We start from the raw sequence: 26513 nt of genomic DNA on the forward strand, positions 1-26513 counted from the left end.
ACTGATAACAATAATTACTATACTAATTTCACTACTAATGATAATAGTGATAATAATTATAAATATGATATTAATACTAATTTTAATGATAATAATAATAATAATCATTTTTGTAACTATTATTCTAATAATGATAAATGTTAATTAATACGTGTGTTAGTAATAATAATACTTATAATACTAATAACAATAATAATAATAATAATAATAATAATAATAATAATAATAATAATAATAATAATAATAATAATAATAATAATAATAATAATAATAATAATCATAATCATAATCATAATAATAACAATAACAATAATAATAATAATAATTACTAAAATAATAATAATAGAATTAAAATTTAAGAGTTTATACCCTTGAGAAGCTTTCTAAAAAAAATGCCCTGGACATGACTCGAACCCGTGACCTCCCGCTCACCCGCTTAACACCTTAAACCATTGGGCTGTTGCCCGTTTTCGGTTTTAAAACCCTCACAGATAATTATAACCCGTATTTATTTATGTGTTCTTCATCTTCTTCTATAACTCGACTGACCAGAGATCGAACCAGGTATGTAACAATTTTCTTAACTAATTTTTAGGATTTTCAAACGAACACAACAGCTGGTAATCATTTATTTTTATCAACAGATACCAGAAATTTAAATCAAGAATAAAAACAGTGTATTTGACTCGATATTAACTCAAACATCAAACTCAAATTGTGGGATGTTTTAGACCGTGATCATAACATGAAAAAGGTGTTAAATCCTTACTACAAACTTTCTCCATTCTCAATTTGAATTGAAACATCCAATTGCACTCAAATTCCTCTATGAACAACACGTTTGACTTTTTGAAAAATAAGGTTTGACTCAAAAATTGAAGCTTGATACAAGGAGTTGAGAGCTAAGATTTTACAGAAAGTTTTATTGGATGATTCCTAACAAGAATGCTTTATTACATTTCAAAATTGAGTTTTTCAAGTTTTGAACACGAACAGAGACATACCTCAGTTCTTCGCCTTTTCTGTTTCAAATTCGATTAAATAAGGGCTGTGATTGGTTTTTGTGATTAGTAGTTGATAATGTAAAATCAATTGGCATTATTTACAACTGGATTTGATTCGATTTTTAAAGCAAATTAGTCGACATCAATATTTTCAATCAGATACTAATCTGTACGAAACAAAATATAATTTGTCACTAATTTGTACGAATTTGTTGGTTAGTATGACTTAATTGAAATCGTTAGTACCAATTTGTATGTAGGAAACACTTTATGACACAACTTGATAAGGATTGAAAACAGACTACGAGATTCTATGTATTTATTTACGTATATACAGTATTTATATATATGCATACCTGTATATGTATTTATGTTTATATATATATTGTATTTTTATATATGTATATGTATTTATATATGTCTGTAATCATATATATAGTTATATAATTCTAATTTAACTAATACTAATATAATTCTAATTATTATTCTAATTCTAATCATAAATACAGAATACTAATATTAATTTCAATAATAATAGAATAATAATAATATTAATATAAAATGATAATAACAATAATATTATTAAACATAACAGATTATATATTTCAAATTTCATTACAACTGATTATTTTAATAATACTGATATTAATAATATTAATAATAATTATAATAATTATAATAATGTTAATTATTATTAATGATAAATAATATTAGCAACAATAATACTATATTACATTATATATATTAAATTCGCATCTATAGATTATATCTTTAAAATAATAATATTCATAACACTATTATTGATATAAATTTTGAATATAATAATGATATTATAATAACCATTTTAAATTTAACATAAGAGTATTACATATTAATGATTATGTAACATATCTGTATCATATGCATTATAAAATAACTTATTTTGAATATTACAATTTAACATATATCACTATAATTATATATAGAATTCATATATTTAAATATAATTTTTATTTTAATTACAATTTAGTGATTTTAGATCTTATTTTACATATTTAATTATATTTTATTATTTTGAACTATTATATATACCTACATTTATATTTATACATTTTATTTACAAACAATTGTTCGTGAATCGTTGGGAATAGGCAAAGGTCAAGTGTATATATATAAACACAGTTCAAAGTTTTTAGATTTCAATATTACAGACTTTGCTTATCGTGTCGGAAATATATAAAGATTAAGTTTAAATTTGGTCAAAAATTTCCGGGTCGTCACAGTACCTACCCGTTAAATAAATTTTGTCCCGAAATTTGATTGGGATGGTCATAGTTGACAATAAGTATGTTTTTATGACACATACGAGTTAGAAATTAGTTTTTTATCATCATTGAGTAATATGGATAAAACAATTTGATTACGCGAAGAGTATAAGTGAAGCTATCATAAAAGAGTGAAATAGGAAAATAATGTTTCGTCATATCCTTTGACGTAGATATGGTTGATTTCCGGAGTTCGAGGGATTTAAAGAAAATCTTCGAAATCTAAAAGATTTGATTCTTCGGTGAATAAGAAAATTAAGATCTCTATAATTAAATACGGTGATCTGCCTCGATTACTCTGTCTGATATTTTCATTATAAATTAAGCTCTTTCGTTCTATTATTCTCATCATTCCTATACTTTTCTTTCTTAGTTCATACATCCAAAAGATTGTGACAATGCTTAATCCAGTTCTAATCCTTGATATTTTCCTAATTATCATTTCTGTCATCCTTCTTTTCAATTTTCCACTAGAAAAATCTGTTTACATCTACTATTACTTTGGGTGATACTATTCTTAATTATATCGTGTCTTTATATTGTTATTCGTATTAATATCCATAGTTTGTAACCTCCGTGTGGTTATTGGGCTTAATATTTTTCTCTTATATTTTGGAGCTCTTGCCTTTTTATTCTCTTCTCGATCTCTAATAAAGCGAGTAATGGTCCAGAATTTGTAAGTATGGAGTTTTGAATGAACTTAATGTTCTAAACAAGAAAGAACGTAATCGCACGATTTGATTTGTCAAATTACCAGAATCACTGAGAATAGAACTATCAAGAATATATTTTCATGATATGTTCAGAAGTTTAACAGAAAGAAAGAGTTATGTAACATGGCACGTGATGACGTTATGATCTGTGAATCATCACGTCCCATTATAAACTCAACATGACTTACTGTAATATAATCACGTTGATCAAGTGTCATTATATTATACCAACTCATGCTTTAGTTCCCAACACTACTTCAATAACATTCATATTTTAAACTCGAAGGTTTACAGAATATAGAAACTAAAACAGTTTCCTTTTATGATATAACATAGATAGCGCGGAGAGATAATTAATATTGGATGAGAATATTTATGAAGATATCTTCAGAAATATAGAGGATATTTATAATGAAAGATAAGGTGATAACTTATAATTTCTAATATCGAAGGATGATGATGAAGATTGTCCGTAAAAGTGTAGTCAGGAATAAGATATTCGTTAATGACTTCAGCAGATACTTAATCATTTGGATTCTTTGAAGGCAGGTTTAGTCTTTGTGATTTGTCCACAACCTCCTTCATGGTTTGCTCAATCCATTTTTTAGTTTCAACTTTTCTGAGCTTTGCCAACATACTATTCGTTATCATTAAACTTTCGACGGTTAAAGTCATTTACGGTTGTCTACTGTTTCTGCTCCTTCATTCAGCTTTTTCAACAATTTGGAGTATTGATTCGTAGACTGGGTGCTTTTCAGAATTTCAGAATGGAAGGTCATAATTCTAAGAGATAAATGTTATATGTATACATATAACTGTTGATGTAGACATGCTGCGAGATTTCAAAATACTGATTGCTGATTTCTGGTAATTGGTATGACGATTCTCATTACAAGATGCGGATGAGTATATGATAGGGTTTCGATAAAGATAACGATTTTTCGAAAAGTTAAAGATCAATGAAGTTGTTGGTAAGTTTACTGCTAATGTGGCGGAATATAAAAGGTTCTACGGTAACGATGACGAACGGCAAACTTATATATCAAGTTATAATAAGGCTAATCCAAATGAAAATCGAAGTTGATTTGCTGGAGCTGTGACAAAATTGGCTAATTTGAAAAAAGAATTGCAATGTTATTTTCGGTAATAACAATGCCAGAGAAGCTAGCACAGATACGTGTTAAACGTTTACTCAGGTTTCGAGTGTTTCCAGGTGCATAACTATATGCATTAATCTTTTCTTCCGTAGATGAAATGCGGTTGGTTCATCCTCTAGATTGAGGTGTTTTCAAGAATCATGAAAGGTTTAAACGCAGATTGTAATTGTCAAGATACAAATGAGGTTTAAGATGAAATCAAGTAGCAAACTTGAAGAATTGTTTAGTTTCATATGTTATAATCAATATTTTAAATCTTTTTAATTGTCCAATGTTGGTAGTCCACAGTTAGTAATTCAATCATTCATATATATAATATTCAAATTAATTAATACGTATCGTGACCCATTGTATACATGTCTCAGACTCGATCACAACTCAAAGTATATATATTATTGTAGAATCAACCTCAACCCTGTATAGCTAACTCAAGCATTACTGCATATAGAGTGTCTATGGTTATTCCAAATAATATATATAGATGCGTCGATATGATATGTCAAAACCTTGTGTACGTGTCTCGATATTTAAAGTACGTAAAATAAATAACAGAAATTAAATGACGATAAATAAAATTGCGAGAATTAAAATTGCGATAATAAATTACGATAATTAAATGTAATAAGTTAGCAAGGAACAGTTAGCGTGGATTTTTAACAAAATTCTCATAGTTAATTTGTTTGTTTCTAACAAATTTTATTTTGTCCAATGTTTTCTTCATTATGTCACTTGTTGGATTCTGATAAGTCAAAATCCAAATATGAAATTGAATGAAAATGGTTATTCTGTGGTGAACGGATTTGTATATATGTGGATGTAAGTAGGATAGTAAATGAACGTTGAAACAGAATCGAAGAATGTACAACGTAACTTATTAATGTGAAATCTAAATATTCTTCGGGTATTACCTACCCGTTAAAATATTTTCACCATTAACAGTTTGTACGAAAGAATTTTTAATTACAATCTTTATGAAAATATATATACATATATATTTTCTTCAGAAGTAATTATGGATTTAATGAGTTAATATGATATTAATCTCATTTGCCTTTCGGTTTGCTAGAATAAGTAATCTCTAAAACTATTAGGAACCACATATTCTTCACAGAATATTTCTTCAATGAAGTTATGGATCAATACTTCATCGTTAACTATTAGGAACCACATATTTTTCGCAGGATATTTCTTCAATGAAGTTATGGATCAATACTTCATCGTTCATTGTTGTTGGCACTCCTTGGTATCTATGGTGCGTATGATGTTAATGTTCGTGGGACAGATTGCGAAATTGAGGCTTGTGATGTGGATGTTGCTGTCGGTGGTACAAGTGCTGTTGGTGCTAAGGTTGGTGATGATGTTGGTGTAATAAGTATAGCTTGTAAATCATGTACCATCCTTGTCAGGGTTTCTATCCTACCCTCTATCATTTCTATCCACCCATTCATCTGATTCGATAGATCTTGATTATCAATTCGAAGTTCCCTAACTTCTTCTAATATTCCCCTTTGATTGGTATTCGAAAGTAGAGGTTGAATATTTTCTGAGATTGCAGTAAAGCGACCTTTGAGGTGGAAAATTTTGGCTAGAAGGGTGAAAACAGTGTTGCGCATAGGTTCACCGGTGAGTACATCATTTTCTCTGATGTTAGGAGGTAAGTTTGGTTCACGGTAGGGTTCGCCTTCTTCGTCTCTCCATCGAGTGAGTAAGTCTCGGACCCACCCCCATCTTCTCCAGAAAGAAAAATAGCTAAATGGTGGAGACACTTCGAGTTCATTGACTTCGGAGTCTACTTCAATATACATTTCGAAATTGCTTCCGGAACTAATGGAATCCAAGCTAGGTGTAGGATCCATCTCTCACGATCAGTTAAAGGATTTTGATATGAAATGATTTTCGGATATCGAATGATATTCTAATTATATACAGAATATCTATACATACTTCCAAAGATCCCGTGGATTACGGAGGAAATTAAGGAAATGTGTCAGACAAGATTTAATATGATGGGATATGAATTTGTCTATACACTATTCATGCAATTAATACAGTAAGATGTGTCTAGACTAAGAATGATAAGTAGGTAATTTCCCACGGATGATAAGTAGATGATTTCCGACTAGAAATGATAAGCAAAACTTTTGACATGCAGACACGGTCGAAGTCCAGACTCATTAATGCATCCTAACAACTATCAGTTAGATATACTAATGTAAGACCTGGTTCGCTAAGACGACTGCTCTGATACCAACTGAAAGGACCCGTTCATACCGATTAAAAACGATTCACAATAGTTGATTTCATTGCGAGGTATTTAACCTCTATATGATACATTTTACAAACATTGCATTCGTTTTCAAAAGACAAACTTTCTTTACATCGAAAGTTGATGGCATGCATACCATTTCATAATACATCCAACTATAATTGACTTAATAATAATCTTGATGAACTCAACGACTCAAATGCAACGTCTTTTGAAATATGTCATGAATGACTCCAAGTAATATCTCTAAAATGAGCAAATGCACAGCGGAAGATTTCTTTCATACCTGAGAATAAACATGCTTTAAAGTGTCAACCAAAAGGTTGGTGAGTTCATTAGTTTATCATAAACAATCATTTTCATTTATATAATAGACCACAAGATACTCATATTTAGAAAACAATCTGTGTAGGTCTACTCCTGCTATAAAATCATTCATATGAAGAACACGGAACCTTTCAAACAACTCACCAATGGTAGCTAATGCATAGTGCAATGTCAAAATTATCTCACCGTGGTAGTTAATACAATATAATTTTACAACGGTAGCTAGTGCGTAGTGCAATGCAAAATCATCTCACCGAGGGTAGTTAAAACGGTAGCTAGTGCGTAGTGCAATGCAAAATCATCTCATCCATTACTAACTACAAAATCGAACACAATATAATACAACGGTAGCTAACGTGTAGTGCAATGCGAAATCATCTCACCGAGGGTAGCTAAAACGGTAGCTAGTGCGTAGTGCAATGCAAAATCATCTCATCCGTTAGTAATTACAAAATCAAACCATATCGGTAGTGATAGTGCTCCAAATGAACATATATTTAGGCACAATATCCTTCCATTATGTAAAGCTTTTAGTTATAATTGTTCTATTTTTATGTAATATTCGGTTAAATAAATAAGTGCGAAGATAAAAGAAGAAAACGATGATTTGAAGACGCAAATGACCAAAAAGCCAAAAAGTACAAAGTACAATCCAAGCGGAACACAAAATACAAAATATCTCTGCGTACGAAAGGATGTTAGAAAATCCGGAACCGAGACATGAACCAACTATCAACGCGCGACGCAACGGACCTAAAATTACGAGTCAACTATGCACAAGAATATAATATAATATATATAAAATTATATATATTATATTATATATTATTAAATAAAACGTCAGCAAATAAGAAAACAAAAGTATGTGAGCTGTCCCAGGCGACCATGCCATCGCATGGCCAGAAGGCACAAAACTCATGCACTCGCATGAGTTACTATAGCAGGCCAAGTTCTATAAAAAGTCAGTTTTTCGGACGAGTTATGTACAATATAATTCAATCTCTCTCACTCTCAAATATATATTTATATTTATATTTTAATTATAATTTTAATATTAAAATTTAATAATAATAAGGTTATAGTGGCGAATGTTGTAAGTGTGTAAGTCAAAATTCTGTCCGTGTAACGCTACGCTATTAATACTCATTGTAAGTTATGTTCAACCTTTTTAAATTAATGTCTCGTAGCTAAGTTATTATTATGCTTATTTAAATCGAAGTAATCGTGATGTTGGATTAAATATTAAATACGGGGTTATTGGGCTTTGTACCATAATTGGGGTTTGGACAAAGGACCGACACTTGTAGAAATTGGACTATGGACTATTAATGGGCTTTATATTTGTTTAACTGAATGATAGTTCATTAATTTAATATAGAGATTTACAATTTGACGTATCTATAAATAACCATATACACTCAATCGGACATGATGGGCGGGATATTTATAAATACTAATAATCGTTCATTTGACCGGACACGGGAATGGATTAATAGTCCATGGACTCATTAAAACAGGGGTGAATTATGTACAAGGACACTTGGCGTAATTGATAATAAAGTATTAAAACCTTAGATTGCACACAGTCGATAACCTGGTGTAATCATTAACAATGTATTAAAACCTAATTACAGTTTAAGTCCCTAATTAGTTGGAATATTTGACTTCGGGTATAAGGATAATTTGACGAGGACACTCGCACTTTATATTTATGACTGATGGACTGTTATGGACAAAAACCAGACAGACATATTGAATAATCCAGGACAAAGGACAATTAACCCATAGTAATAAATTAAAATCAACACGTCAAACATCATGATTACGGAAGTTTAAATAACCATAATTCCTTTATTTTATATCTTATCGCATTTTTTAATTATCGTACTTTTAATTATCGCAATTTTAATTACCGTCATTTTATTTATCGCATTTTAATTTATCGCACTTTAATTATCGTCATTTACTTTACGCTTAAAATTAAATTATATTTATATTTGATATTTTACATTAGGTTTTAATTGTGACTTAAGACATAAAATCGACAAACCGGTCATTAAACGGTAAAACCCCCTTTTTATAATAATAATAATATTATTACAAATATAGTTTTAAAAATATAGCGTTAAACTTGACTAGTTCCCTGTGGACGAACCGGACTTACTAAAAACTATACTACTCTACGATTAGGTACACTGCCTATAAGTGTTGTAGCAAGGTTTAAGTATATCCCATCTATTTAAATAAATAAAACTTATGTAAATTGTATCGTATTTCGTAGTAAAATATAATATTATTTCGTACACCTCCGCTCTGAAATGTCCCGTTCTTATTGATTAAAAACGTTCCATATTAATTGATTTCGTTGCGAGGTTTTGACCTCTATATGAGACGTTTTTCAAAGACTGCATTCATTTTTAAAACAAACTATAACCTTTATTTCATAAATAAAGGTTTAAAAAGCTTTACGTAGATTATCAAATAATGATAATCTAAAATATCCTGTTTACACACGACCATTACATAATGGTTTACAATACAAATATGTTACATCAAAATCAGTTTCTTGAATGCAGTTTTTACACAATATCATACAAATATGGACTCCAAATCTTGTCCTTATTTTAGTATGCAACAGCGGAAGCTCTTAATATTCACCTGAGAATAAACATGCTTTAAACATCAACAAAAATGTTGGTGAGTTATAGGTTTAACCTATATATATCAAATCGTAACAATAGACCACAAGATTTCATATTTCAATACACATCCCATACATAGAGATAAAAATCATTCATATGGTGAACACCTGGTAACCGACATTAACAAGATGCATATATAAGAATATCCCCATCATTCCGGGACACCCTTCGGATATGATATAAATTTTGAAGTACTAAAGCATCCGGTACTTTGGATGGGGTTTGTTAGGCCCAATAGATCTATCTTTAGGATTCGCGTCAATTAGGGTGTCTGTTCCCTAATTCTTAGATTACCAGACTTAATAAAAAGGGGCATATTCGATTTCGATAATTCAACCATAGAATGTAGTTTCACGTACTTGTGTCTATTTTGTAAATCATTTATAAAACCTGCATGTATTCTCATCCCAAAAATATTAGATTTTAAAAGTGGGACTATAACTCACTTTCACAGATTTTTACTTCGTCGGGAAGTAAGACTTGGCCACTGGTTGATTCACGAACCTATAACAATATATACATATATATCAAAGTATGTTCAAAATATATTTACAACACTTTTAATATATTTTGATGTTTTAAGTTTATTAAGTCAGCTGTCCTCGTTAGTAACCTACAACTAGTTGTCCACAGTTAGATGTACAGAAATAAATCGATAAATATTATCTTGAATCAATCCACGACCCAGTGTATACGTATCTCAGTATTGATCACAACTCAAACTATATATATTTTGGAATCAACCTCAACCCTGTATAGCTAACTCCAACATTCACATATAGAGTGTCTATGGTTGTTCCGAAATATATATAGATGTGTCGACATGATAGGTCGAAACATTGTATACGTGTCTATGGTATCTCAAGATTACATAATATACAATACAAGTTGATTAAGTTATGGTTGGAATAGATTTGTTACCAATTTTCACGTAGCTAAAATGAGAAAAATTATCCAATCTTGTTTTACCCATAACTTCTTCATTTTAAATCCGTTTTGAGTGAATCAAATTGCTATGATTTCATATTGAACTCTATTTTATGAATCTAAACAGAAAAGTATAGGTTTATAGTCGGAAAAATAAGTTACAAGTCATTTTTGTAAAGGTAGTCATTTCAGTCGAAAGAACGACGTCTAGATGACCATTTTAGAAAACATACTTCCACTTTGAGTTTAACCATAATTTTTGGATATAGTTTCATGTTCATAATAAAAATCATTTTCCCAGAATAACAACTTTTAAATCAAAGTTTATCATAGTTTTTAATTAACTAACCCAAAACAGCCCGCTGTGTTACTACGACGGCGTAAATCCGGTTTTACGGTGTTTTTCGTGTTTTCAGGTTTTAAATCATTAAGTTAGCATATCATATAGATATAGAACATGTGTTTAGTTGATTTTAAAAGTCAAGTTAGAAGGATTAACTTTTATTTGCGAACAAGTTTAGAATTAACTAAACTATGTTCTAGTGATTACAAGTTTAAACCTTCGAATAAGATAGCTTTATATGTATGAATCGAATGATGTTATGAACATCATTACTACCTTAAGTTCCTTGGATAAACCTACTGGAAAAGAGAAAAGTGGATCTAGCTTCAATGGATCCTTGGATGGCTCGAAGTTCTTGAAGCAGAATCATGACACGAAAACAAGTTCAAGTAAGATCATCACTTGAAATAAGATTGTTATAGTTATAGAAATTGAACCAAAGTTTGAATATGATTATTACCTTGTATTAGAATGATAACCTACTGTAAGAAACAAAGATTTCTTGAGGTTGGATGATCACCTTACAAGATTGGAAGTGAGCTAGCAAACTTGAAAGTATTCTTGATTTTATGTAACTAGAACTTTTGGAATTTATGAAGAACACTTAGAACTTGAAGATAGAACTTGAGAGAGATCAATTAGATGAAGAAAATTGAAGAATGAAAGTGTTTGTAGGTGTTTTTGGTCGTTGGTGTATGGATTAGATATAAAGGATATGTAATTTTGTTTTCATGTAAATAAGTCATGAATGATTACTCATATTTTTGTAATTTTATGAGATATTTCATGCTAGTTGCCAAATGATGGTTCCCACATGTGTTAGGTGACTCACATGGGCTGCTAAGAGCTGATCATTGGAGTGTATATACCAGTAGTACATACATCTAAAAGCTGTGTATTGTACGAGTACGAATACGGGTGCATACGAGTAGAATTGTTGATGAAACTGAACGAGGATGTAATTGTAAGCATTTTTGTTAAGTAGAAGTATTTTGATAAGTGTCTTGAAGTCTTTCAAAAGTGTATGAATACATATTAAAACACTACATGTATATACATTTTAACTGAGTCGTTAAGTCATCGTTAGTCGTTACATGTAAATGTTGTTTTGAAACCTTTAGGTTAACGATCTTGTTGAATGTTGTTAATCCATTGTTTATTATAACAAATGAGATATTAAATTGTTATATTATCATGATATTATGATATATAATATATCTCAGTATGATGTATATACAGTTAAATGTCGTTACAACGATAATCGTTACATATATGTCTCGTTTCGAAATCATTAAGTTAGTAGTCTTATTTTTACATATGTATTTCATTGTTAATACACTTAATAATATATTTACTTATCATTTAACATAATTAACCAAGTGTATCAATATCTTAATATGATTCATATGTACCTAGTAAGACGTTGTTATAACGATAATCGTTATATATATCGTTTTCGAGTTTCTTAAATTAATAGTCTCATTTTTATGTATATAACTCATTGTTAAAATACCTAATGAGATACATACTTAAAATAAAAACATGTTAACTATATATATAACCATATACATGTCATCGTATAGTTTTTACAAGTTTTAACGTTCGTGAATCACCGGTCAACTTGGGTGGTCAATTGTCTATATGAAACATATTTCAATTAATCAAGTCTTAACAAGTTTGATTGCTTAACATGTTGGAAACATTTAATCATGTAAATATCAATCTCAATTAATATATATAAACATGGAAAAGTTCGGGTCACTACAGTACCTACCCGTTAAATAAATTTCGTCCCGAAATTTTAAGCTGTTGAAGGTGTTGACGAATCTTCTGGAAATAGATGCGGGTATTTCTTCTTCATCTGATCTTCACGCTCCCAGGTGAACTCGGGTCCTCTACGAGCATTCCATCGAACCTTAACAATTGGTATCTTGTTTTGCTTAAGTCTTTTAACCTCACGATCCATTATTTCGACGGGTTCTTCGATGAATTGAAGTTTTTCGTTGATTTGGATTTCATCTAACGGAATAGTGAGATCTTCTTTAGCAAAACATTTCTTCAAATTCGAGACGTGGAAAGTGTTATGTACAGCCGCGAGTTGTTGAGGTAACTCAAGTCTGTAAGCTACTGGTCCGACACGATCAATAATCTTGAATGGTCCAATATACCTTGGATTTAATTTCCCTCGTTTACCAAATCGAACAACGCCTTTCCAAGGTGCAACTTTAAGCATGACCATCTCTCCAATTTCAAATTCTATATCTTTTCTTTTAATGTCAGCGTAGCTCTTTTGTCGACTTTGGGCGGTTTTCAACCGTTGTTGAATTTGAATGATCTTCTCGGTAGTTTCTTGTATAATCTCCGGACCCGTAATCTGTCTATCCCCCACTTCACTCCAACAAATCGGAGACCTGCACTTTCTACCATAAAGTGCTTCAAACGGCGCCATCTCAATGCTTGAATGGTAGCTGTTGTTGTAGGAAAATTCTGCTAACGGTAGATGTCGATCCCAACTGTTTCCGAAATCAATAACACATGCTCGTAGCATGTCTTCAAGCGTTTGTATCGTCCTTTCGCTCTGCCCATCAGTTTGTGGATGATAGGCAGTACTCATGTCTAGACGAGTTCCTAATGCTTGCTGTAATGTCTGCCAGAATCTTGAAATAAATCTGCCATCCCTATCAGAGATAATAGAGATTGGTATTCCATGTCTGGAGATGACTTCCTTCAAATACAGTCGTGCTAACTTCTCCATCTTGTCATCTTCTCTTATTGGCAGGAAGTGTGCTGATTTGGTGAGACGATCAACTATTACCCAAATAGTATCAAAACCACTTGCAGTCCTTGGCAATTTAGTGATGAAATCCATGGTAATGTTTTCCCATTTCCATTCCGGGATTTCGGGTTGTTGAAGTAGACCTGATGGTTTCTGATGCTCAGCTTTGACCTTAGAACACGTCAAACATTCTCCTACGTATTTAGCAACATCGGCTTTCATACCCGGCCACCAAAAATGTTTCTTGAGATCCTTGTACATCTTTCCCGTTCCAGGATGTATTGAGTATCTGGTTTTATGAGCTTCTCTAAGTACCATTTCTCTCATATCTCCAAATTTTGGTACCCAAATCCTTTCAGCCCTATACCGGGTTCCGTCTTCCCGAATATTAAGATGCTTCTCCGATCCTTTGGGTATTTCATCCTTTAAATTTCCCTCTTTTAAAACTCCTTGTTGCGCCTCCTTTATTTGAGTAGTAAGGTTATTATGAATCATTATATTCATAGATTTTACTCGAATGGGTTCTCTGTCCTTCCTGCTCAAGGCATCGGCTACCACATTTGCCTTCTCCGGGTGGTAACGAATCTCAAAGTCGTAATCATTCAATAATTCAATCCACCTACGCTGCCTCATATTCAGTTGTTTCTGATTAAATATGTGTTGAAGACTTTTGTGGTCGGTATATATAATACTTTTGACCCCATATAAGTAGTGCCTCCAAGTCTTTAATGCAAAAACAACCGCGCCTAATTCCAAATCATGCGTCGTATAATTTTGTTCGTGAATCTTCAATTGTCTAGACGCATAAGCAATCACCTTCGTTCGTTGCATTAATACACAACCGAGACCTTGCTTTGATGCATCACAATAAATCACAAAATCATCATTCCCTTCAGGCAATGACAATATAGGTGCCGTAGTTAGCTTTTTCTTCAATAACTGAAACGCTTTCTCTTGTTCATCATTCCATTCAAATTTCTTCCCTTTATGCGTTAATGCAGTCAAGGGTTTTGCTATTCTGGAAAAGTCTTGGATGAACCTTCTGTAGTAACCAGCTAGTCCTAAAAACTGGCGTATGTGTTTCGGAGTTTTTGGGGTTTCCCACTTTTCAACAGTTTCTATCTTTGCCGGATCCACCTTAATACCTTCTTTGTTCACTATGTGACCGAGGAATTGAACTTCTTCCAACCAAAATGCACACTTTGAAAACTTAGCGTACAATTCTTCCTTCCTCAATACTTCTAACACCTTTCTCAAATGTTCACCGTGTTCTTGGTCATTCTTTGAGTAAATAAGTATGTCATCAATGAAAACAATGACAAACTTGTCAAGGTATGGTCCACACACTCGGTTCATAAGGTCCATGAACACAGCTGGTGCATTAGTTAAACCAAACGGCATGACCATAAACTCGTAATGACCGTAACGTGTTCTGAAAGCAGTCTTTGGAATATCATCTTCTTTCACCCGCATTTGATGATACCCGGAACGTAAGTCAATCTTTGAATAAACAGACGAGCCTTGTAGTTGATCAAATAAGTCATCGATTCTCGGTAATGGGTAGCGGTTCTTGATGGTAAGTTTGTTCAACTCTCGGTAGTCGATACACAACCTGAATGTACCATCTTTCTTCTTGACAAACAAAACAGGAGCTCCCCACGGTGATGTGCTTGGTCGAATGAAACCACGCTCTAAAAGTTCTTGTAATTGGCTTTGTAGTTCTTTCATCTCGCTGGGTGCGAGTCTGTAAGGAGCACGAGCTATTGGTGCAGCTCCTGGTACAAGATCTATTTGAAATTCAACGGATCGATGTGGGGGTAATCCCGGTAATTCTTTCGGAAATACATCAGGAAATTCTTTTGTGATGGGAACATCATTGATGCTCTTTTCTTCAGTTTGTACTTTCTCGACGTGTGCTAGAACAGCATAGCAACCTTTTCTTATTAGTTTTTGTGCTTTCAAATTACTAATAAGATGTAGCTTCGTGTTGCCCTTTTCTCCGTACACCATTAAGGGTTTTCCTTTTTCTCGTATAATGCGAATTGCATTTTTGTAACAAACGATCTCCGCTTTCACTTCTTTCAACCAGTCCATACCGATTATCACATCAAAACTCCCTAACTCTACTGGTATCAAATCAATCTTAAATGTTTCGCTAACCAGTTTAATTTCTCGATTCCGACATATATTATCTGCTGAAATTAATTTACCATTTGCTAATTCGAGTAAAAATTTACTATCCAAAGGCGTCAATGGACAACTTAATTTAGCACAAAAATCTCTACTCATATAGCTTCTATCCGCACCCGAATCAAATAAAACGTAAGCAGATTTATTGTCAATAAGAAACGTACCCGTAACAAGCTCCGGGTCTTCCTGTGCCTCTGCCGCATTAATATTGAAAACTCTTCCACGGCCTTGTCCATTCGTGTTCTCCTGGTTCGGGCAATTTCTAATAATGTGGCCCGGTTTTCCACATTTATAACAAACTACATTGGCATAACTTGCTCCGACACTACTTGCTCTGCCATTACTCGTTCCGACACCATTTGTTCCTTTCGTTCTATTAACCCCTGGTCCGTAGACCTCACACTTCGCCGCGCTATGACCATTTCTTTTACACTTGTTGCAAAATTTGGTGCAGAACCCCGAGTGATTCTTTTCACACCTTTGGCATAGCTGCTTCTGATTGTTGTTGTTGTTGCGGTTATTGTTGTTGTTGGGATGATTGTTGTAGTTGCTGTTGTTGTTGTTGTTGTTGTTGGGCCGTTTGTTGTAGTTGCGATTGATGTTGCGATTGTTGGGATAATTGTTGCGATTATTGTTGTAATTGCTGTTGTTGTTGTATTGGTGATTCTTATCACCGTTTTCCTCCCACTTTCTTTTGACTTGCTTCACATTGGCCTCTTCAGCAGTCTGTTCTTTAATTCTTTCTTCAATTTGGTTCACGAGTTTGTGAGCCATTCTACATGCCTGTTGTATGGAGGCGGGCTCGTGTGAACTTATATCTTCTTGGATTCTTTCCGGTAATCCTTTCACAAACGCGTCGATCTTCTCTTCCTCATCTTCGAATGCTCCCGGACACAATAGGCACAATTCTGTGAATCGTCTTTCGTACGTGGTAATATCAAATCCTTGGGTTCGTAACCCTCTAAGTTCTGTCTTGAGCTTATTGACCTCGGTTCTGGGACGGTACTTCTCGTTCATCAAGTGCTTGAATGCTGACCACGGTAGTGCGTACGCATCGTCTTGTCCCACTTGCTCTAGATAGGTATTCCACCATGTTAACGCAGAACCTGTGAAGGTATGCGTAGCGTACTTTACTTTGTCCTCTTCAGTACACTTACTTATGGCAAACACCGATTCGACCTTCTCGGTCCACCGTTTCAATCCGATCGGTCCTTCGGTTCCATCAAATTCCAAAGGTTTGCAGGCAGTGAATTCTTTGTAGGTGCATCCTACACGATTTCCTGTACTGCTAGATCCAAGGTTATTGTTGGTATGTAGCGCAGCCTGTACTGCGGCTATGTTTGAAGCTAGAAAAGTACGGAATTCCTCTTCATTCATATTCACGGTGTGTCGAGTAGTCGGTGCCATTTCCTTCAAAATAGTTAAATGGAACAAGTTAATCATACAGAATATTAAGAGTAGTTAATAGTATTTCGTAGCATAATATGAACTCATTTATAAAAGCTTTTTCTTCATATTAGCGTTTTATAAGTTTAAATTCGGGTAGTACCTACCCGTTAAGTTCATACTTAGTAGCTAATATACAATTCAACTACTACAATTCTATATGAAAAACTGATTATAATAATATTTCACGTTCAAACTTTTATACAATATTTTACAAACTTACAATACCGTTTATTTTACATAAAGCATGAAATATAGCACACAATAACTTTGATACAAGATAGTTGTGAAGATAATTCTAGCTAGTACACAAGTCGTTCAGCAAAGGCAATAAAGACACGTAATTCATACGTCCAGAAACAAGTCATGCATTCTGGTTTTACTAGGACTACTTCCCATCCTTGGTCTTGTGCAACATAACCGTTATGGCCGTTGATAAGACAGCGTGTTGTAGCGTCGTCAAAGGGACGAGGGTTACGTAATGTCCAACAGTCACGTAATAATCTAAAAACCTCATTTCTTACCCCAATTACCGACTCCGTCACTTGTGGAAACGTTTTGTTTAATAGTTGTAGCCCGATGTTCTTGTTCTCACTTTGGTGAGAAGCGAACATTACTAATCCGTAAGCATAACATGCTTCTTTATGTTGCATGTTAGCCGCTTTTTCTAAATCACGAAGTCCAATATTCGGATATATTGAGTCAAAATAATTTCTTAACCCGTTGCGTAAAATAGCATTTGGGTTCCCCGCAATATATGCGTCAAAGTAAACACATCGTAACTTATGGGTTTCCCAATGTGATATCCCCCATCTTTCAAACGAAAGTCTCTTATAAACCAAGACATTCTTGGAACGTTCTTCTAATGTCTTACAAACTGATCTCGCCTTAAATAGTTGTGCCGAGGAATTCTGGCCGACTCTAGACAAGATTTCATCAATCATGTCTCCGGGTAGGTCTCTTAAAATATTGGGTTGTCTATCCATTTTGTGTTTTTAAACTGTAAAATAGACAAGAGTTAGATTCATAAAAAAAATACTTATTAATACAAGCAATTTTTACATATATCATAAAGCATACGAACACTATATTACATATATTACACCACACGAATACAACTATCTTATTCCGACTCGCTCGTTTCTTCTTCTTCGGTTTTGGTTCGTTTTGCCAAGTTTCTAGGGATATATGATGTTCCCCTAATACGAGCCGTCGTGATCCACATTGGTTTAGAAAAACCTGGTGGTTTAGAGGTTCCCGGGTCATTGTTACAACTTAAGGACTTCGGGGGTTGACGATACATATAAAGTTCATCGGGGTTGGAATTAGATTTCTCTATTTTTATGCCCTTTCCCTTATTATTTTCTTTTGCCTTTTTAAATTCAGTTGGGGTAATTTCTATAACATCATCGGAATTCTCGTCGGAATCCGATTCATCGTAGAATTGGTAATCCTCCCAATATTTTGCTTCCTTGGCGGAAACACCATTGACCATAATTTACCTTGGTCGGTTGGTTGAGGATTTTCTTTTACTTAACCGTTTTATTATTTCCCCCACCGGTTCTATTTCTTCATCCGGTTCCGATTCTTCTTCCGGTTCCGATTCTTCTTCCGGTTCCGACTCTTCTTCCGGTTCCTCTTCGGGAACTTGTGAATCAGTCCACGAATCATTCCAATTTACATTTGACTCTTCATTATTATTAGGTGAGTCAATGGGACTTGTTCTAGAGGTAGACATCTATCACATAATATCAAACGCGTTAAGAGATTAATATATCACATAATATTCACATGTTAAAAATATATAGTTTCCAACAAAATTTGTTAAGCAATCATTTTTCAAGTAAACACGGTCGAAGTCCAGACTCACTAATGCATCCTAACAAACTCGATAAGACACACTAATGTAAAATTCTGGTTCTCTAAGACCAACGCTCTGATACCAACTGAAATGTCCCGTTCTTATTGATTAAAAACGTTCCATATTAATTGATTTCGTTGCGAGGTTTTGACCTCTATATGAGACGTTTTTCAAAGACTGCATTCATTTTTAAAACAAACTATAACCTTTATTTCATAAATAAAGGTTTAAAAAGCTTTACGTAGATTATCAAATAATGATAATCTAAAATATCCTGTTTACACACGACCATTACATAATGGTTTACAATACAAATATGTTACATCAAAATCAGTTTCTTGAATGCAGTTTTTACACAATATCATACAAATATGGACTCCAAATCTTGTCCTTATTTTAGTATGCACCAGCGGAAGCTCTTAATATTCACCTGAGAATAAACATGCTTTAAACATCAACAAAAATGTTGGTGAGTTATAGGTTTAACCTATATATATCAAATCGTAACAATAGACCACAAGATTTCATATTTCAATACACATCCCATACATAGAGATAAAAATCATTCATATGGTGAACACCTGGTAACCGACATTAACAAGATGCATATATAAGAATATCCCCATCATTCCGGGACACCCTTCGGATATGATATAAATTTTGAAGTACTAAAGCATCCGGTACTTTGGATGGGGTTTGTTAGGCCCAATAGATCTATCTTTAGGATTCGCGTCAATTAGGGTGTCTGTTCCCTAATTCTTAGATTACCAGACTTAATAAAAAGGGGCATATTCGATTTCGATAATTCAACCATAGAATGTAGTTTCACGTACTTGTGTCTATTTTGTAAATCATTTATAAAACCTGCATGTATTCTCATCCCAAAAATATTAGATTTTAAAAGTGGGACTATAACTCACTTTCACAGATTTTTACTTCGTCGGGAAGTAAGACTTGGCCACTGGTTGATTCACGAACCTATAACAATATATACATATATATCAAAGTATGTTCAAAATATATTTACAACACTTTTAATATATTTTGATGTTTTATGTAGTGACCCGAACTTTTCCATGTTTATATATATTAATTGAGATTGATGTTTACATGATTAAATGTTTCCAACATGTTAAGCAATCAAACTTGTTAAGACTTGATTAATTGAAATAGGTTTCATATAGACAATTGACCACCCAAGTTGACCGGTGATTCACGAACGTTAAAACTTGTAAAAAAACTATATGATGACATATATATGGTTATATATATAGTTAACATGATATTATGATAAGTAAACATATCATTAATTATATTAACAATGAACTACATATGTAAAAACAAGACTACTAACTTAATGATTTTGAAACGAGACATATATGTAACGTTTATCGTTGTAACGACATTTAATGTATATATATCATATTAAGAGATATTCGTACATCATAATATCATGATAATATAATAATTTAAAATCTCTTTTGTTATTATAAACATTGGGTTAACAACATTTAACAAGATCGTTAACCTAAAGGTTTCAAAACAACACTTACATGTAACGACTAACGATGACTTAACGACTCAGTTAAAATGTATATACATGTAGTGTTTTAATATGTATTTATACACTTTTGAAAGACTTCAATACACTTATCAAAATACTTCTACTTAACAAAAATGCTTACAATTACATTCTCGTTCAGTTTCATCAACAATTCTACTCGTATGCACCCGTATTCGTACTCGTACAATACACAGCTTTTAGATGTATGTACTATTGGTATATACACTCCAATGATCAGCTCTTAGCAGCCCATGTGAGTCACCTAACACATGTGGGAACCATCATTTGGCAACTAGCATGAAATATCTCATAAGATTACAAAAATATGAGTAATCATTCATGACTTATTTACATGAAAACAAAATTACATATCCTTTATATCTAATCCATACACCAACGACCAAAAACACCTACAAACACTTTCATTCTTCAATTTTCTTCATCTAATTGAACTCTCTCAAGTTCTATCTTCAAGTTCTAAGTGTTCTTCATAAATTCCAAAAGTTCTAGTTTCATAAAATCAAGAATACTTTCAAGTTTGCTAGCTCACTTCCAATCTTGTAAGGTGATCATCCAACCTCAAGAAATCTTTGTTTCTTACAGTAGGTTATCATTCTAATACAAGGTAATAATCATATTCAAACTTTGGTTCAATTTCTATAACTATAACAATCTTATTTCAAGTGATGATCTTACTTGAACTTGTTTTCGTGTCATGATTTTGCTTCAAGAACTTTGAGCCATCCAAGGATCCATTGAAGCTAGATCCATTTTTCTCTTTTCCAGTAGGTTCATCCAAGGAACTTAAGGTAGTAATGATGTTCATAACATCATTCGATTCATACATATAAAGCTATCTTATTCGAAGGTTTAAACTTGTAATCACTAGAACATAGTTTAGTTAATTCTAAACTTGTTCGCAAACAAAAGTTAATCCTTCTAACTTGACTTTTAAAATCAACTAAACACATGTTCTATATCTATATGATATGCTAACTTAATGATTTAAAACCTGGAAACACGAAAAACACCGTAAAACCGGATTTACGCCGTCGTAGTAACACCGCGGGCTGTTTTGGGTTAGTTAATTAAAAACTATGATAAACTTTGATTTAAAAGTTGTTATTCTGAGAAAATGATTTTTATTATGAACATGAAACTATATCCAAAAATTATGGTTAAACTCAAAGTGAAAGTATGTTTTCTAAAATGGTCATCTAGACGTCGTTCTTTCGACTGAAATGACTACCTTTACAAAAACGACTTGTAACTTATTTTTCCGACTAGAAACCTATACTTTTTTTGTTTAGATTCATAAAATAGAGTTCAATATGAAACCATAGCAATTTGATTCACTCAAAACGGATTTAAAATGAAGAAGTTATGGGTAAAACAAGATTGGATAATTTTTCTCATTTTAGCTACGTGAAAATTGGTAACAAATCTATTCCAACCATAACTTAATCAACTTGTATTATATATTATGTAATCTTGAGATACCATAGACACGTATACAATGTTTCGACCTATCATATCGACACATCTATATATATTTCGGAACAACCATAGACACTCTATATGTGAATGTTGGAGTTAGCTATACAGGGTTGAGGTTGATTCCAAAATATATATAGTTTGAGTTGTGATCAATACTGAGATACGTATACACTGGGTCGTGGATTGATTCAAGATAATATTTATCGATTTATTTCTGTACATCTAACTGTGGACAACTAGTTGTAGGTTACTAATGAGGACAGCTGACTTAATAAACTTAAAACATCAAAATATATTAAAAGTGTTGTAAATATATTTTGAACATACTTTGATATATATGTATATATTGTTATAGGTTCGTGAATCAACCAGTGGCCAAGTCTTACTTCCCGACGAAGTAAAAATCTGTGAAAGTGAGTTATAGTCCCACTTTTAAAATCTAATATTTTTGGGATGAGAATACATGCAGGTTTTATAAATGATTTACAAAATAAACACAAGTACGTGAAACTACATTCTATGGTTGAATTATCGAAATCGAATATGCCCCTTTTTATTAAGTCTGGTAATCTAAGAATTAGGGAACAGACACCCTAATTGACGCGAATCCTAAAGATAGATCTATTGGGCCTAACAAACCCCATCCAAAGTACCGGATGCTTTAGTACTTCGAAATTTATATCATATCCGAAGGGTGTCCCGGAATGATGGGGATATTCTTATATATGCATCTTGTTATTGTCGGTTACCAGGTGTTCACCATATGAATGATTTTTATCTCTATGTATGGGATGTGTATTGAAATATGAAATCTTGTGGTCTATTGTTACGATTTGATATATATAGGTTAAACCTATAACTCACCAACATTTTTGTTGACGTTTTAAGCATGTTTATTCTCAGGTGATTATTAAGAGCTTCCGCTGTCGCATACTTAAATAAGGACAAGATTTGGAGTCCATGCTTGTATGATATTGTGTAAAAACTGCATTCAAGAAACTTATTTTGTTGTAACATATTTGTATTGTAAACCATTATGTAATGGTCGTGTGTAAACAGGATATTTTAGATTATCATTATTTGATAATCTACGTAAAGCTTTTTAAACCTTTATTGATGAAATAAAGGTTATGGTTTGTTTAAAAATGAATGCAGTCTTTGAAAAACGTCTCATATAGAGGTCAAAACCTCGCAACGAAATCAATTAATATGGAACGTTTTTAATCAATAAGAACGGGACATTTCAGTTGGTATCCGAGCGTTGGTCTTAGAGAACCAGAAAATTTGCATTAGTGTGTCTTATCGAGTTTGTTAGGATGCATTAGTGAGTCTGGACTTCGACCGTGTTTTCTTTAAAAATGATTGCTTAACATTTTTGTTGGAAACTATATATTTTTAACATATGAATATTATGTGATATATTAATCTCTTAACGTGTTTGATATTATGTGATAGATGTCTACCTCTAGAACAAGTCCCATTGACTCACCTAATAATAATGAAGAGTCAAATGTAAATTGGAATGATTTGTGGACTGATTCACAAGTTCCCGAAGAGGAACCGGAAGAAGAGTCGGAACCGGAAGAAGAATCGGAACCGGAAGAAGAATCGGAACCGGATGAAGAAATAGAACCGGTGGGGGAAATAATAAAACGGTTAAGTAAAAGAAAATCCTCAACCAACCGACCAAAGTTAATTATGGTCAATGGTGTTTCCGCCAAGGAAGCAAAATATTGGGAGGATTACCAATTCTCCGATGAATCGGATTCCGACGAGAATTCTGATGATGTTATAGAAATTACCCCAACTGAATTTAAAAAGGCAAAAGAAAATAATAAGGGAAAGGGCATAAAAATAGAGAAATCTAATTCCAACCCCGATGAACTTTATATGTATCGTCAACCCCCGAAGTCCTTAAGTTGTAACAATGACCCGGGAACCTCTAAACCACCAGGTTTTTCTAAACCAATGTGGACAACGACGGCTCGTATTAGGGGAACATCATATATCCCTAGAAACTTGGCAAAACGAACCAAAACCGAAGAAGAAGAAACGAGCGAGTCGGAATAAGATAGTTGTATTCGTGTGGTGTAATATATGGAATATAGTGTTCTTATGCTTTATGATATATGTAAAAATTGCTTGTATTAATAAGTATTTTTTTTTATGAATCTAACTCTTGTCTATTTTACAGTTTAAAAACACAAAATGGATAGACAACCCAATATTTTAAGAGACCTACCCGGAGACATGATTGATGAAATCTTGTCTAGAGTCGGCCAGAATTCTTCGGCACAACTATTTAAGGCGAGATCAGTTTGTAAGACATTCGAAGAACGTTCCAAGAATGTCTTGGTTTATAAGAGACTTTCGTTTGAAAGATGGGGGATATCACATTGGGAAACCCATAAGTTACGATGTGTTTACTTTGACGCATATATTGCGGGGAACCCAAATGCTATTTTACGCAACGGGTTAAGAAATTATTTTGACTCAATATATCCGAATATTGGACTTCGTGATTTAGAAAAAGCGGCTAACATGCAACATAAAGAAGCATGTTATGCTTACGGATTAGTAATGTTCGCTTCTCACCAAAGTGAGAACAAGAACATCGGGCTACAACTATTAAACAAAACGTTTCCACAAGTGACGGAGTCGGTAATTGGGGTAAGAAATGAGGTTTTTAGATTATTACGGGACTGTTGGACATTACGTAACCCTCGTCCCTTTGATGACGTTACAACACGCTGTCTTATCAACGGCCATAACGGTTATGTTGCACAAGACCAAGGATGGGAAGTAGTCCTAGTAAAACCAGAATGCATGACTTGTTTCTGGACGTATGAATTACGTGTCTTTATTGCCTTTGCTGAACGACTTGTGTACTAGCTAGAATTGTCTTCACAACTATCTTGTATCAAAGTTATTGTGTGCTATATTTCATGCTTTATGTAAAATAAGCGGTATTGTAAGTTTGTAAAATATTGTATAAAAGTTTGAACGCGAAATATTATTATAATTAGTTTTTCATATAGAATTGTAGTAGTTGAATTGTATATTAGCTACTAAGTATGAACTTAACGGGTAGGTACTACCCGAATTTAAACTTATAAAACGCTAATATGAAGAAAAAGCTTTTATAAATGAGTTCATATTATGCTACGAAATACTATTAACTACTCTTAATATTCTGTATGATTAACTTGTTCCATTTAACTATTTTGAAGGAAATGGCACCGACTACTCGACACACCGTGAATATGAATGAAGAGGAATTCCGTACTTTTCTAGCTTCAAACATAGCCGCAGTACAGGCTGCGCTACATACCAACAATAACCTTGGATCTAGCAGTACATGAAATCGTGTAGGATGCACCTACAAAGAATTCACTGCCTGCAAACCTTTGGAATTTGATGGAACCGAAGGACCGATCGGATTGAAACGGTGGACCGAGAAGGTTGAATCGGTGTTTGCCATAAGTAAGTGTACTGAAGAGGACAAAGTGAAGTACGCTACGCATACCTTCACAGGTTCTGCGTTAACATGGTGGAATACCTATCTAGAGCAAGTGGGACAAGATGATGCGTACGCACTACCGTGGTCAGCATTCAAGCACTTGATGAACGAGAAGTACCGTCCCAGAACCGAGGTCAATAAGCTCAAGACAGAACTTAGAGGGTTACGAACCCAAGGATTTGATATTACCACGTACGAAAGACGATTCACAGAATTGTGCCTATTGTGTCCGGGAGCATTCGAAGATGAGGAAGAGAAGATCGACGCGTTTGTGAAAGGATTACCGGAAAGAATCCAAGAAGATATAAGTTCACACGAGCCCGCCTCCATACAACAGGCATGTAGAATGGCTCACAAACTAGTGAACCAGATTGAAGAAAGAATTAAAGAACAGACTGCTGAAGAGGCCAATGTGAAGCAAGTCAAAAGAAAGTGGGAGGAAAACGGTGATAAGAATCACCAATACAACAACAACAGCAATTACAACAATAATCGCAATAATTATCCCAACAATCGCAACATCAATCGCAACTACAACAAACGGCCCAACAACAACAACAACAACAACAACAGCAACTACAACAATCATCCCAACAACAATAATAACCGCAACAACAACAACAATCAGAAGCAACTATGCCAAAGGTGTGAAAAGAATCACTCGGGGTTCTGCACCAAATTTTGCAACAAGTGTAAAAGAAATGGTCATAGCGCGGCGAAGTGTGAGGTCTACGGACCAGGGGTTAATAGAACGAAAGGAACAAATGGTGTCGGAACGAGTAATGGCGGAGCAAGTAGTGTCGGAGCAAGTTATGCCAATGTAGTTTGTTATAAATGTGGAAAACCAGGCCACATTATTAGAAATTGCCCGAACCAGGAGAACACGAATGGACAAGGCCGTGGAAGAGTTTTCAAT

Source organism: Rutidosis leptorrhynchoides, chromosome 3 (genome assembly GCF_046630445.1).
Source record: "Rutidosis leptorrhynchoides isolate AG116_Rl617_1_P2 chromosome 3, CSIRO_AGI_Rlap_v1, whole genome shotgun sequence".
In the NCBI taxonomy this organism is placed as follows: domain Eukaryota; kingdom Viridiplantae; phylum Streptophyta; class Magnoliopsida; order Asterales; family Asteraceae; genus Rutidosis; species Rutidosis leptorrhynchoides.